Genomic DNA, 16,543 nt, shown 5'->3' with positions numbered 1-16,543 from the left:
TTACACTTGTTTGGCAGAGGTGTCTGTGATGGTTTCAAACTTCATTAAAGATGAATGGCCTTGTATTCAGACTTTTGTATAGCTGCCTACAGTCTGATACTGCAGGACCGAGACGACAGTAATAGCGCATTCTTCCGCTCCTCTTGCAGACTAATTGTTGTTCATTGATTGCTTTGTACATTTTGTTAGTGTTGGATATATTTGTGAATGCTGGGCCGCTGAATGCTGTACGTGTATTTGTGAACGCTAGGCTGCTAAATGCCATTTCTACTAAATGGAAAAAGTATTGAACTGAACTAAACTGAGCTAGCAAATTCATAGCCCTCGCTAGGCAACAGGCATAACTGCCAGTGAACCACTTAATATTCAACAGGAGGCCACTGCCCTATCACCAAAACCTGATTTAATCTTCTTGAGAGTTCATAAAAAGATAAAGATGTTCTTCTTCGAGTTGTTTACTTCCCCCATGGCAAACCTGCAAAAACAACGCCAAACTGGAAAAATGAGTCATTTCATTTCTTTTCAAAAGGCATAATAACTCATGAGTGGCTGTTTTGCTTTTAAGCAAGAGTTGTTTTGGCATGAGTCTGTGGTTAGAAGAGTTCACCCTGGCAGCTCAGTGTCAGCGAGTTTATAGTTTTTTAGTCGCTTCCATTAGTTAGTCTCATGGAGCTAAAGAAGCTGAGAGCTCTCTTAGCCTTGACCCTCTTCAAAGTTCTCACCACACTGACAAACAGCCACAAACTCTGTGGCTAGAGCAAATCTTTGAAATGGATTTTTAAAACACTGTATGTTTTTCCTCAGTCCTTTATCCTGAGAAACCCTTTTTCACCTCTTTATTCAATGCTAGCCTTGTAGTACTGACCTTCACTCCAGTGCTGCAGCCATCGTTGCATCTTTGGTGGTTATGACACCAAAGTCAGTCTCTGCTTTTAATGTCCAGGTGACCCACAAGTAAAAGATGAGAGGAAAAGGTGAGATCTGAGAGGATCAAGAAAATCACATTTTTAATGAATGGCACGCAATTAAGTGTCTCAGTGAAGCTTTTTTGACCAAGCTATTTAGATTGATTACATTTTTATTACCTAAAAAACACATCGAATTCCTCCCCCACACAATTACTGGGTCAGAAAGAGGGAGACAGATGGTTGCAGAGGACCGATTTGCCATCAGTCGTCCATTCATAGCTATCTTCTGAGGCTGTTTTTTAAAATTATTTAATGACCTTCTCTGTAAAAATGTTTGGAACCTGGTTCCTTTCCAAAAAAATCTAAAAATATCTAAAAATATGTAATCTCTCTTTATAAAAAGGAGACATTTGCTATTATGACATTTGGTGTTAGTTGACATTTGCTTCTAAGACACACACTCAAAGAAATGAACTACAAGGGATTTCGGACTTACAAACTGAAAATATGTCAACATTAAAAAAATAGTTGTCTTTAAGTAATTGCCTCATGTAAAACTGATAGACATGAATGAAAGTGCATTTCAATGCATGGTTTTTGTTGAGCCAAGGAGAAATCCATTCAATGAAACTCAAATAAATTGGTTAAAAATGTTTATTTTTTGTTCCAATAACAGTTGAATTTTATGTTGATGTATCAAAGTGCTTGTAAACTGACTGTCTGATTAAATGGAATTCAATATTTGGTATAATTGAATTAAGGTAATCCAACCATTCATTTTTTGAGCACAGCGGATTAATATTTATTTTGGCGATCAGATTATGCATTTTTATGTTGCGCTTTTATCACGTGCAGTGCCCTGATAACTGACAGACCACCTTTTATTAATTTAATTTCCAGTCAAAATAACCATTAAGTCATTTAAGTTATTAATTTGTCAGTATCAGGAAAAAAAAAAAAATCTGCAGGGATATTTTTTCCACAGCTTTAAAGTTCAGTCTTAGAAATTGGTTGCAGTTTCTGCTTCCTATGATCCAAACACATTCAGTAATGTTGAGGACTGGACTCTGGGGTTGACAGTCCATTGTTCTGAGAACACCAGCAGCTTCTTTGTTTAATTTGTGAAATTTTTTTTTGTTGTTTCCTTTTCTCAGTAACAGCTTCTTGAAAGCTACACATCCTTTCAGACTCATAGCGTCGAGTTGTCTTATGTGATGGAGACACTTTGGTGACCAACAAAGTCTTGCATGGTTGTTAGGAGTCCCATTTTCTCTGTTAGTTTTAATATTTTTTGAACTCTAGTTTTTCAAACTCATTCTTCCCTGTTCTTTATCCAAGTGGATTATCTTATATCTAGTCTACTCAAAAATATCTCCTGAAAATGAATAACGTATTGGTTGTTTTGACTGGAAATTAAATAAATGCTGGGTGGTCTCTGACTTTTACATCTCAGTGTTTTTACATCTAGTTCTGTAACGTAATCCAGCAGTGTGTGCATGTCCATGCGTGTGTTATATGTAGCCATCAGCCTGTGTGTTTCACATCAGTCTGTATATTTAGCCTGCAAAATATGAGCTTCATGTGCAAAGCAAATAAACAGTGATATTGTCTTTGTTGCCGGCCCCAAAATGGCTAAAAAATATGCCAAAAATCTGTCATCCACCAATTTGACTTTAAAGAAACTGGAATCAGAATCAGCTATAAAAATTCATGATCGATGCACCCCTAAGGGATATTGAGAGAATCATGGGCACGGTTCATATGTGGAAGTGTAGACTGGGGAATGGCTGGAACTTGGAAAAGCTGGTTGGTCTGATTTCATGGTTTGAGCACAAGCAGGTGTTCCTCAGCAGCAGTGCATGTCTCCAGCTCCTCTGCTCTAGATGTTCTCCAGCTCTCCAGCACCTGGGCATGGGAACCATCTGCTTTTTAACAGAGTCCGTTAAGGGCTTCAAACAGCTACTGCTCTAAATCATGGACATCCGATTGAGATTATGCCCAGGCCAATGTGTTAAACTGGACTCCAGCCTGGTTTCTCAAGAAGGCCAGGTGTGGTGGGTAAGGCTTAACACCTGTGGAGTGTCTGGTATATCTCATGCTTAGAGTTGAAGCCAAGGTCAGAAGATATCCAAGCGTTTTTCAGCGTCATTGTTTTCGATAAATCTTGTGTTCATCCACTAATTGTAAGTAGATGTTGGTTTTCCCAGGCTCGCATGTTCATTTAATGTTTGCTGGGATGTGATTAAGGTGATACATGAGAATCGGAGTATGTTGTTTTTGTAAAGAACCGAACTGAATGACCTTGCGAGCTGGTCTCCTTTTACAGTTCAGATCTCTGAGGAGGTAGGCTAGCAATGGGAATCCTGGAAAAACATTTCCCTCTCTTTCCTTTTTTTCTTTCCTTTTTTTTCAGTAAGGAAGGGAATAAAAGACCGTTTCACTCTAGAATCAGGGTATCTCTCCCTGGTGAGAAAAGCAGCTCTTATTTTATTTATTCTCTTCCTTTAATGTATCGATTTATAGGCTTGGCATGCTCGCCCATGGAGTTTTTTATCCTGAATGTTTTGAGTGTTAACACAATATTGAATTTACAATGCACCGCAGATACAATTGGTTGATCCTTACAGTTCCTGTTATTTTATGACTTCTGAATTTATTTGAGATGTGGTTGACGCATATCACATTACGTTACCTTACGTCTCCTAATAAAAAAAAATGCTTTGCAGAGTTCGCTCTGGAGGAGAGTGTTCCCATCCTCGGCCATTTATCGCATTTTGATTGATTCTTTTATAGCATTTGCTGGAGGGCTTTGGGGCAAGGCTGGATGCTGACATGGTTAGCTCAGGCCTCGTGAGACTTGGGGGTGAGAAGGAAAGGGAAAGGGAGGGTTTAGAATTGCAGATGGGTTACACTGTAATTTGCAACCATTTGATTTTTATGCAGTCTCCCAGCTATATACTGCAACCGCAAACCTTCAAGGGCTTCAGTAAGCTGGCCTGATAATGTGGGATGTTGGTGTGAGCGTCACATTGCAGCCTGCCGAGGGAGTTTGTGTGTGTGTGTATACACAGAACGCCACCTCGGTTCCTGCGCGAGAATCCGATGGAGAGATTACCTCCCAGGAGGGGCGTTCGTGGCACGCTGGTCTTAGCCCTGCTTCCGTATGCACAGCAGCGCAGCTTAGACTGCTTAATCGACCCCCGCTGAAGGTGTCTGGGCGCACGAGCGTCAGAGTTTGCTCAGCTTTACCCAGCTTTCACACCCTGACTCGTTCACCAAGCCGAGGTTTAACACGGATGGCATTCTTCACTATTGGGAAGAGGCGCAAGGCCTTTAAGTTGGCCTCTCAGTAGGGGATGAGTTAGGCATAAGCCAGAACCATCCTCACAAAGCAGGGTTAAGCCAGCAGCTCATTTAGTCATGTTGGCTGTGTTTTATAGCAACGCTCAGCCTTTAAGAGGTTAGGGACCTATTTTAGTGTGATCTCTGATACCTGGGTGATGTATTGTGTCTGTTTTAATGTGGCACTTAACTGATTTGTTTTCATCTGTATTAAAGCTACATTTCCCAGTTTTGTCCTACTGGGCCCATGGTTTGCCACTTCCTAAGGATCCATCTCTGTTCTCCTCATACACCTACACCTGCCCCCACTTTGTCATGTACAGCTGTTTTCACACCTAGTTTGTTTGCTAAAGTCTGGTTTTTGTAACATTGAATCATTTCTTTTGGTTCAGTTGGTTTTACACTGCAACCACTAAAGTGCACCAAATTACACATGTGGGTGTTTGCTTATTGCTCAGAAATGTTGCAAGTGGACAAGCACTTCGTTTCTCTCATATTTGCCACAAATTGTGCCAGAAACCTCCTACATTGCTTGAAAATTGACACTTAGTGATGATGTGAAGCACAATCAAAGCAATAGTAATACACTTTACTTGAGATCTGCTTCTTTATGATTTTGTTTGTGAGTTTGAATGTAACCAATCAGGTCACTGCTTTAATACATACCGCAATCCCTGTGTCAAAATCAGAGGCATTTCTTCACTATTTTTAATGGACCATTTGCTGTTATTAGCAGCAGTTTTTTGCTGCGGGAACAATATGAGTGCCTGTAAAGAGTCAGACATTAAAACAGGCAGATTATGCAGACAGCACAACGCTGACGTGCAGCTAGAAGTAGAAGAAAATGTGCTCTGATGTTGATTTACCTTAGGAAATTGTGATGGTGCGGAACATCATAAAAATGCCTTCCCACCAGCAGCGAACTGAACCAGGGTTCACTTGGTTGGTGACTTTTGCTGGACCACGGTTCAGTTGCTTGGTGTGGACCCGAGTGTGAGTGGAGTACCCAATGAAAGAAAAAAGTTTGATGGGTCAACATCAAAAAAGGTAGATGTGAAGGCATCCTTAGAAAAAAACATTCTTTGTAGTACCAAAAAAAGGTTTCTTTGACTTGTAGCAATAATTGTACAATTTTTGGTGCTACATAGAACCATTTATTTAGAAAAGGTTGTTTAAGAACCATATACACCAGTTTCTCCATCATAGAGAAGAATGCAAAGAACCATTTAAACATTCAGATGGTTCTATGAGTTGTCATGGTTCTAGATATGGAACATTCCTCTGTGTTTAAAAAAAGAATGTAGTCATACCTTAGATATTTTAAAGGTTACATTATGACCTGTTTAAATTAAAGGCGATAATTAGTAATTAATAACAGACCCAAGATAACAACTCGATTTAACTTACAGTAATACATGAAATGCAATGTTTTATAAAACTATAAAACAGCTTGTCTCTGGCTGGATGTGCAGCCTCTTTTTTGGCTGTATGGAGAGAAATCTAAATGACCTCTCCTTTAATCAAATAGCAAAAATGTAAAAATGTTAAAGAAAAGGGTACTATTTATTGTTGTTAAATGTCTAAAATAAACAAATACTAAAACTGCAAGCACATTTTTTGTGCATTGTAAAGCTGTTAACAAAATGGTCAGCATCCTCTGAACAGCCTTTTCTGTAGAGGTTTCAAAATCTTATTCAAATGCTCTTTATGATGACGCAGCTTTGTTGTGACAGTAGCCATTACTGCTTCTCACATTTTACACACAACTCTGGAACTAATAACGGTCATCATGTTTAAAGTGTTATTACAGGTTAGTTAAGTATAGAGAAGTTTTTGAGTGTGTGTTTTGTAGTTGGCTGTTTAGCTGAATGGTTAAGTTACTCACTCTCCCTCCTGGAGAGCACAGTTCAAGCATACAGATATGTGTGTTGGACTCCTAATGCTTCATTCCACCAGTCTAATGTATGTCACTCTGGCAATTGTGAAAATCTGAGCTTTGCATAGATTGAATGTTCCCTTTTAGTATTTTAGCTGCAATTTTTGGTTCAACGTAACTAAAGCCACGTGAGGTTTTAAGTTATTTTAATGAGTCTGGTGTAATATTTTGTCTTTACAGTACAAATGTGCCTGTGTACCACAGCAAATCATTTGGAAAATCTCAGTGTAACTATCTCTTTGAACTACTGTGGCATGTTTGGTGGTCTGCTATAATCATATGTTGTTGGTGGGATTCTTGTCATGCTTTTGATTTAGCGGATAATACAGTGGTATTTGGCCCATTGTCCTGATTAAATGGCTCTGAAAACCGCTGCTTTACTGCGGAAGCCTCATCGCTCTCGCTGCTATAGTCGTGGACATGCCATATTAATTGCATGAGCAAAAAATGAAAATCAAGCCGATGTAGTGTGGTTCTGGTCCAGGCGAGAGTTGGAAAAGCCACATGAAAAGTAGCTAGTCTCGCTCGCTCTCATATATTTGCTCCCCTGGTAAGAGACGTGCTGAGGCACTCTACCACACACAGCCTGCTGAAACACAAGCTTTACTGCAAACTCTGTGTTTTAGAAGTTTACCCCAGAGATGATAACCATGTACATCGGGAGCTTGACCCTGTCAAATGATCTTTGGAGCACGCAGCAGAAGAAAGCAACCCTCAGCGTTGGATGGTTTTATACCAGATGAATAGTTGAGGGCTAAAAACATTGCTTTCAGAAACGATATCTTTATTCCCAGGTGCAATTTCACTGATGAGGGCATATCAGAGAGATTTTCTCCCATCCTGTGGCACAGGGGGAGGCAAAATGCCCTTGGTCATTTTCTCGTTGTCCCCAGATGGGGCCTGTTTCAGTGCAATCTATAACTAAAGAGAGCAGAATGTTCTTTATGGGTGCCCTGCGCTTTCAAAGCAGAACAGGCCTTCAAAGAGCCACTTCTCGAAAGTCATTCACTATTTTCAAACCAGTTTTTACATCCATTTTAAATGGGAGAGCTTGATTGTACGGAAAATTGCTTAGTAGATTGCGTCTTCCAACTCCTGTCAAAAAGTAATACTAAGGATCTTGCATATAGGCGGAAGCAGCGGGACATGAGTCACTTAAACTTTCTGCTGAAAATAATCTTTTTTTTTTTTTGATAGAGGTATGTCTTTGACAATATTTCTCTTGTCCTACTTGTTCTAAATTCTGCTGGATGGCATTCATGTGATACCTGATAATGATACTGATTTTAAGGGCACTAAAATTGCAGAAAACTGTCGTATGGTCCCCATTAAAGGATGTGTTGACTTATTTTCACTTGGACATGTAATATGAGGGTGCATACTCCAAAGGTTTACTAAAATGTAGTACAGTTACATCATGCTTCTTAAACTGATATAGACAGCAGTGACTCTTAAATAATATAAATATTGTAGGGGTGGAGCTACACAGAATTATTTGCGGTTTTGGTTTCTGTTAATTACCTTTTCTGTTAATTCTTTTGTTTTTCATATTTTTCATCAGTTGTCTTCATATTAAAAGTTTTTTTGTGTATCATAACATGTTATTCTCATGGTAAAGATTAGCTTTGAAAAATGGCATGTTTTTGTTATTATTATTGTTTTAACCAACCATCATTTTGTGTTCAGATTCAGTTCTGCCTGTATTACTGTGATTGAACAGGGGGTGACTCATGTTGGATTCTCCAGTGGCACAACTTGGTTTTACCTTGGTTTTAAGAGGTCGCTGGTTTGAATCCCAACCAAACTGTGACCACAAAAGTCAGTAAATATGAGCATGTAAATATGAGCATTGGTAAAAATATCTCTGACACTAATAAAACCACAGGTCGTCAGTACTGACTGATATTGTTGCCCAGCCAAAGCATTGGTTTGGCTCTAATAGTTTGTGAAATTGTGAAATTCAGTCCTTGACTATTGGTTCTGAATTTTAATTTTACAGACTACCTGGTTAAATATCCAGAAATGGCTTATGGTACCTCAAAAGGGGTTCTTTGCTGTAGAAGAAGCACTTTTGGTTCTCTTCAGAACCTTCCAAACGATGTTTCTTCTAAGAACTCAATTAAAATCACTCAGAAGGAAACCTAACTAGATTCTTTCATGGTATCATTCCATAGACCCCTTTTTAGCTTTATTTTTCAGAGAATATGCAGGAGTGACCTGTGACATTCCAGTGAGGCTCATTTAAAAAAAAATACAGTTTAAGCTTGAAGCACTGGAGAAGCTGATGTCCGACAGAATAAAGCATATTATTCCTGCTGCTTACTATGTGTGCAGCAAAAGTGAGACACATGCCTCAGGTGAAGCTTCAGTCTAATCATTTCAGGAATGCATGTGAATTCAGCCAGCTTTCAGCCCTTCGCTTGCAATAGAGGAGACAAGGCCTTCAGGTGCTGAGTCGTGTGTGAATTTGGAGCGGAGCGCTCACATCTAGCTCGATTTGAGGCCCCTTTTCTCACCCTCTCGCTCTCTCCTGACAGTTTCATTCACATGAGGAAACCAGCGTTCACCTCCGTCTGCATTCCTCAACCATCTCTGCCAGCATTCCCTGCCAAGCTTAAGAGCATTTCCATCAAAGTTGGAAATGAATGTTATGAGCCTTCGCGCTGTCAGTTTTCATTGAAATCAGAGCACATGATGGTGATTTCAGGGCTTTTCCCTCAAATTTCAGACCTTTCCCAGGCAGTGTTTAATATTCAGTATCTCCGTTCTTGACAGTTTTATAGTCTCCGGATTCATGTGAGCATAAAAAATGACCCGTGTGACGAAGTTGCACGTACTTTCATAAGACACATTGGGTGACTACATGCCTCCATTGCCTAATTATCATTTCAATAGAAAGCACTGTTTGTATCAGGAGCGTGTGGGCTGCCAGACGTTCTACTGAAAGTCCTGAATTTTGAATATATGTGTAGTGTAGGAGGCAGTTCCACACAAAGCTGTGTTTGTGGTTTCTGTTATGTCTCACCTTTTTCCAGCATTAACATTTAGCTTTTTATGACTGCATCCTATGTAAATATCATCATAGTTGTTGGAGGTGAAGTCGCTTGGTGTATTTCTCTCCTACCCACTTATTAAGGCTTGACGTGCAGTACAGTGGGACTTCAATTCTCCACTGACATTTGAAATGTTAAAGGTTTGCTGAGTCACCGTTTAAACATTTTCATTCTGTAGTTTGGCTTCTTATTACAATTCATTTCATCATGATGTCAAGTAAATTAACTTTATTCCTCAGGGCAGGAGCCAACCACATGAGGATAGGGTAGATCAAGCGGTGTATTGTCAGAAAGGTGATGCATTTCAGAAGTAAGATGCCTGCAAGATTAGGTGATGTTTGATGTACAAAAAAAAAAAGAATTCTTCCAGAAGCTCTGATAAACTACCCTGTTGGAAATAAAGGTTCTGTGCAGGTAAATTTTTTGTTCATCAAAGTACAAACAATTTAAATGTACCCTCAAAGGTACAACAGTGGTTTTAAGGTCTAACTGTGTACCTTAAATAAGTTTTTGCAGGTGAAAAGTACACATTTGTACCTTTTCATAACCCAATGTTTCAAAACAGAACAATAAAATAAAAAGCCTGGAGACGAGACGGGTGTAGGGGGGAGTACCACCCCAGTGACAAGGGGGACTACCCCAGTGACATTTTTGTACCTATTTTTCTGAGAGTGTACAGCCGGAGAAATATCCAGTTGTTGATAGATGTTGATCATCGGGAATTTGTAAGATTAACCTCAGGGGATGCCACCAAACTGGGGAAAAAATAGGTTAAATAGACATTTTATTTGTGTAGCACCTTTTAAAAAAAGTTTGCAAGTTGCTTTACAAGAAGATTAAAACAGATAAGTTGTATAAAAAAAAAGAAATATTGACTTAAAATACAGACAAGCCAAGAAAGGAACAAAGACAAAGATAAAAAGAAGAAAAAGAAAAGTAAAAAGAGTAAAAAAATCACATGAGAATTCTTCCTGCCAGAGATGCCTTAGGTGGAGCTTGGCAACAACATCCATTCTAGCAAGTTCACCTTGAATGTTCCTGACGTTCCGTGCCATCTGGAAGAGTTACTGTGTTGGAAAGGAAGTAGCACATTTTTGCGGGTCTCAGGCCTCTCTCGTCTCCCTCCTTCTCAGTCTTGTTTTGATTGTCAGTGAGGTTGCGTTACTTGTAGTTAATGAGGTCAGGAATGTGTACTTTGCTGGCTTTCCCCAGGCAGAGAGCTTTAGGTTCAGTTTGATTCATGGAATCCCTCAGTGGGGCACACTTCTTGCGTGATACCCTTGAGGGAAGCACTTAGCTCACAGTCTCTTTGCGTACCCTCTTCGGCTGTGAACGGGTCATGTGTAAAAGCTCTTTGAGTCACCCAGAATGAGCGGGGCTGCTAAGCAAATAGGTAATGTAATAACACAAAGCTTTTCTTAAGAAGTGCTCCCCTGGCCTGTTACCAAAAGACTTATTGCTTTCAAAGCGATGGAGTCTGAGGGTGGATTCGGCAGGATAAATCCTGATCTTAATGCTGTCTGCAAGGCGGTTTGTCCTTCATTAGTTGTTCTTCAGCACTTCTCTCATGGAGTTGAGAGAAAACACCACGTTCTCAAAGGAGACCTCACTCCTCGGCTCTGTTCGAGTGCGTGCAGTACTTGTGATAGCAGAAATAAGTTAAATGGTGAAATATGGATTTTGATTAATTTGGTGGAGGGTTGCGGTTACAGAAATATGCTGCAGTCAAGCCAAGATTGTGGAGAAGTTTGAGAGTCCTCAGCACCCTTCAGTAATGCAGTTTCAGAAGATTGCCTCCTGTGAGGATGTCGAAACTAGTGAAATATCCTCACTCTCACAGGACAGTCTCAGACATTTGTTGGAGATGTTGTCTCTTGGTTCACACCCTGATTCTGGGGTTTTGCTTGCAAAGTTCATGTACTTGTTTTGGTATTTATCGCACCACATGGAACTAGTTAAAATACGCGCCCACTCACTTCAGATGTGTCTTTGCACTCTGTTGGGTTATGGTTGTGTCAAATTCATATTTAGTTTGGCCAGATTCTCCTCCCATATATTTCATTGCCTCTCCAGGACACTTTCTGATAAGTGCTTGCAGCATTTTGTAGTCGCTCCATTAAGTAATGCCTTAAAGAAATCAAAAGACAACCTTTTGCCCTGTGTTGGAGACTGATTAAATAGCTTCATAGATGCCTTGAAACAAATTCCATTCCATTATAAATCTGCTTCTGTGATGTGTTTAACCTCACATATTACCTTGAGTGTAGTGAATTATTAAGACTGCAATATTAATCTTTCTTTATTTGTTTCTGACGTAAGTATAGTTTCATTTTTTTGAAGGATTGGTCTTGTGTTCGTTGTTGAGGTAAAAATTGGACAGAGCTCAGGAGTATGTCAAGCAAATGTGGGGTCCAGTATGCATAAGTTAACTCCACTGCAATCAGATAAGTCCCCCACAGTGTGGTAATGAAAGGTCCAATGCTGAAACAAAGTCTATTGCTTGTTTTTTGTGGATTTAAATTGATACTTTCGACATATCAACCACGCTTCGATAAGTAAAACACTGGTTGAAAGATCTTTTTCTTGAATTTTAGGGCTGCAATGATATATATGCATATATGTATATGTGTATTTGAAGATGGATATATTTGAATATATTCATCTTCAAATACTCTGTCAAATATTATCTCAAATTACATTAAACTTAAGTTAAAAGCCACACTGTAAGGGAAAAAACATTGTTGATATGCAATTTTTGCAAGATTGTTCCTGATCTGGAAGCCCTCATAGGGTTACTGGGGGTGTTTGAATGTATCGGTGATGAGTGATGCCAGAGAGCAGAGGAAACAACCTTTTTTTCTCTTTAACAATAACAGTGGTCATCATGTCATCAGTGAGTGGCTAAGTGACGTTTTTCTATGTAAGGTGGTTTTAAAAAAAAATTTAAAAACACACACACACACACACACACAAACATACACACACACAGACAGTGCTTTCTTGTGCAATGTTAGCAGGTACAGTCTGAATTAATCATCTTCTGTTCCAGATAGCTTGCTATGCTCTCAGTTATTCTCAGAAATAGCAGTCTAGCAAAAAGAATACTTGTTTGGATTGCACTGGCTGTCAATACTGATATTTTTGCCTCAGATTAGAGATCTCAATCAGTCAGATAGTCAGAGTCTTGCAAGCTCTTCTTCTCACGATCGCCAGAGAGTGTCACTTAACGTGGCAAAGAATGGCCTACTTTAATAGGATAAGGCCGTTTGACTGACATGCAGACTGACAGTTGTTTTGTGTGAAAGGCTCAATGTTTTAGTGTGCAGACAGTACTGTGCCCGCTAGCCCCTGCTTTGGTGTTTTCACATATTTTAATGATCAAATATTTGTTGCAACCCTAGTGTGATTTACTCTATGGTCAAAGAAACAGTTTTAGTTAGTTGATCATAGTGGCAGATGAATCTTGAAGTTCATAACGCCAGTGTGTACACTGTAGAGGTCTGTTCTGGTATGAAATTGAAGCCCGAACTCAATCCGGATCTGCAATATTGAGACCTTAATCTGACCCTAAGCACTTGAGTTGACGCTGACACTACTGTGACGCTGCCGTGTTCCTAGCTAGTGTTTGTGGTGGAACAACTACAGTAAATCCTGCTATCATGGTTCAAAATACTACTGCAGTTCTACACTCTATGTGAGCAGAGTGCTTTAATTTTAAGTAAAATTTTTAAGTTGTAAATGTACATTTACATTTTGCAAATGAAGTGCTGTAAAATGGGATGATCCAATTTCCACATTTCCCTGAGATTTTATCCAGCCCAGTTAAGGTAAAGAGAAGAGTTAAGGCCAAAATTCACTTAAAATGTGCACAGTTCATAATGTTTTCACAATAAAGACCTTGACTTGTTTGCAATTTTTATTAGCTCCCCTTTAGTGAGCTTTATTTTTTGTCCATGGCAAGCGGTTTGGCTTTGTTGTACACATACTAGACCAGTGGTCACCAGCCCTCCTCCTGCAGACCTACTTTCCTGCAGAGTTTAGTTCTAACCAGCATCTAAATGCACCCATTACCTTACACTGATGCATCTGATCCAGACAGCCATGGACTTCTGAAGAGGTTATTTAGCTAGAGCAGGTTTGTCAGGCTGTGGTTAGAACTAAATACTACAAGAAGGTATGTCTCCAGGACCAGAGCAAACTTTCTATTGACATATTCCTTCAAATAAAAACAAATCTACTTTAAAAAAAAATAAAAATAAAAAATCATTCGTCATAAAACAAACCCAATACAAGCCTCACATGAGCCCAAATGTTGTATGTAAAAAGAATTGGCCCAAACCCAGCCTGAAACCTGATGTTTTGTTGGACTCTGTCAGGTAACAGACCTCTAACACACATACACACATGCACACAGACACACAAACACGCACACAAAGCAGAAATTGGGAATTCTCTTAGGTCATGGTTAAATTAATTCTGCACTTTCAATTGAGTTAAGAGATGCCCTTGTGGGGTAGCAACACCTCCCAATTTGTTGATAGGTTCTTCTGTATTCATAACTGTTTGCACAATGTTGCTTTAATAGGGAGATCCTATTGAGGAGTTTAATTGCTTTTTAAAGGACTTCAGCATTATGCAGGACTGAAGATTCCTATTTTTATGCAAAGGCACAAAGTAGATCTGAGATTAAGAAAATTTGTTGAGGTTGGGCTCCATGGGAGGCAAAGCCAATTTCTTTGAGCTTTGTAAATTAAAGGTGTCACTGGTTGTTGTCTCTTGAGATCATTAGTTTGGGCTAGTGAAAGTTAAGTGTTTTAGAGCTGATTGAGCTCTTATTGTTTCGTTTTTTAATTATATGAAGAGCTTTGGAAATGAGCAAGAGCAAAAATCTGCTGAACAACCCTCCATCATAGCACTGTAGCTTAACTTCATTGGCTGTGCCCACTCTGAGTGGAAGTTCACCTGAATAGCTGGGTTTTCTGAAGAGCCGAGCCCTGCTGAGCGTAGGGTCACTGATCTGGAGCTATTTGGGTTTGTTTAACGAGACTGGAAGCACTATATTCAGCCACCTGTTCAGGACTCTCAGCCCACACAGAGGTCCTCTGGCTATTATTCTAGCCACATATGGATCAGAAGGCCTAGATCTCAGCAGAGGGGGCTGCGTGGACCAGCTGTTGGGAGCTGTTGGATTGCTAATACGGGGTTGGACTACAGACTATGGCCTGAGCATGGTTGGTTGCCTGCGTCATTCCTGGTGAGCGGATACAGTCCTGTGGTTATGCGTACTGCTCTATGATTGGTGGTTGGCTCCACTGGTTCAGGAGGTAAGATTTGGGAATTGGGAGCTGAAGGAAGCTGTGCACTCTTCCATATTGGTTGGCCTGGCCCATACTGGCGTGAGGTTGGATGTGGGACCCTGGGGCTGAACTTGGTGAACTTGGAGAAGGTAATGTAGTGAAGTGTGAGCGGTGTTTGGCTGGAGCACTGCAGGGGTGTGGAATGGGAACGACATGAGCTTGTTTGATCTGGCTGCACAGTCGACGGAGTTGGGGATACAGCGTACAAGATTGCGCGGATATGGCCCACAGGGCTGTTGGGCTATGGGGCTTGGTTGCTTTGCTTTGGAGAGAAGCCGGAGTACGCAAACATCATTGTGGTATTGACTAAAGTGCTGCATTGCGTCCAATGGGCTTGTTTTTTTCCTCTCTCTTATTGACCTCTGCTTCTCCTTGTGTTCTATGTAGGTAGCCTTCCTTCACGATCAGTAAATCTTGACTCATCTCCCATTTGAATTTGGCAAACATCTAATCCTTCTCAAAAAGAAGAGTTGCTGTTTTGCCTACTCATTGAAACACTGTTAAGGAGTCAATAGACTTTAATATATGTATCTCTAAAGCTGGCTTTACATAGTAAGTTTAGGTGCTTGCAACTTGCATGGAAATAAATTTCACTTGAGTAGCAATATGCAACCTGCAACTTGAAACTTAAGTGCAACAGTTGCACCAGTTTCAATATCATGAAACGAAACTGACAATCAAAAGGTGGATAACACATGTGATCACCTTGAACACCAAAATTTCAAATGGTTTTACTGAATTAATAAACAAAAAAAAAAACGGAACATGGTTTGTGGGATGATTATTTACTTTGTGCAAGGCTGGTAGTTTTTCATTTTGTCAGTTACCTGATTTTTTTAACAATCAGCTAATATCTTGAAGCTAACGTTTCTGTTAGCAGCTGGCTTATCTAGTCAGGTAATGCTAGCAGCTGTTTAAATGGCTGCTTGCACCAGTGTTTATTCTTCTTTATCCTGCTGTAATTGTGATCGGTATAGCTAGATTATTCATTTTCTCCTCTAATGATTTAACACAGAGTGGAGATTCCTTTGGGATCTAAATGATTACACTGATGACCGAGATGAGCAAGGCATCAAGTACACCTGTAACATAATGGCTGCTTAAACATTTATTTTTAAAGCCTTAACATACACAGAACAGATTAAAAAGCCAAATATATAATAAAAATCACTCCCTGCTTAACACCTGATAAAATTGCTGGAAATATGCAAACGCAAATAGGCTACTACATCACAGATCGCTTTATATAGCAAGAACAATGTCATGCATCAAATAGTACAAGCTGCTTATCTGGCTAGCTAGTAGAGTAGTAGAATATGTTGTTTGTTTATTAATTGCTTGGTGAAACTGCCAAGTTGAACCAAAATGATGTTGCATGCAACTCACAACATGCAACTAGTTGCATTAAGGTTTCATCATGTAAAGAAAAATGTATAAATAAATAGCAGAGTAGGGATGTTCCTGTTTTTTTCCCCTTCGTTCAGTTCTTGTCAGTTCTGGCCGACTTCCTTTAATGTCAAATAAGTATGTTTAACATTTAACATTGAGATGTTAAGCAGTTTTGACCTCATGTTAAGCCAACACATTATAGCATAATAATGAGTTAATACTTGCTGCACGCAGTGTTTGCTTTATACCACAAATGTATAGTAATGTTTTAAAACAGAAACTTGAAACCTTTGCAAACTCCCTCTTGGAGACAACTGGCTTTCGTCACTCATGAAGGTACTGGTCCTAGTGAATTCCATGCACATATGCACCTATCCTTCTGAGATCCATAATAACTATTTGCTTTGGCTTATAGTTCTTATTCCCCCTCATCTTCCACCGGAACGATCACTATTTAAACTCCTCTCAGCTACTGGGTCTTATCAGACCCCTTGAATGTGAAAGACTATTAAAGGGGGGTCCCTGGTGCCTCGCACAGGTCTCGTTTCCTGCCCTCTG

At 39.7% G+C, this 16,543-nt stretch overlaps 1 protein-coding gene across 2 annotated transcripts in view; it reads left to right on the top strand.

Moving 5' to 3' along the window:
- Positions 1-16,543, top strand: part of fbxl17 (F-box and leucine-rich repeat protein 17) — a 335,686-nt gene that overhangs the window by 116,045 nt on the left and 203,098 nt on the right. The gene's annotated exons all lie outside the window — the stretch shown is intronic.

The sequence above is a fragment of the Colossoma macropomum genome, unplaced genomic scaffold, assembly GCF_904425465.1.
Source record: "Colossoma macropomum unplaced genomic scaffold, Colossoma_macropomum, whole genome shotgun sequence".
In the NCBI taxonomy this organism is placed as follows: Eukaryota; Metazoa; Chordata; class Actinopteri; order Characiformes; family Serrasalmidae; genus Colossoma; species Colossoma macropomum.
This window is presented reverse-complemented; position numbering and strand designations above follow the sequence as displayed.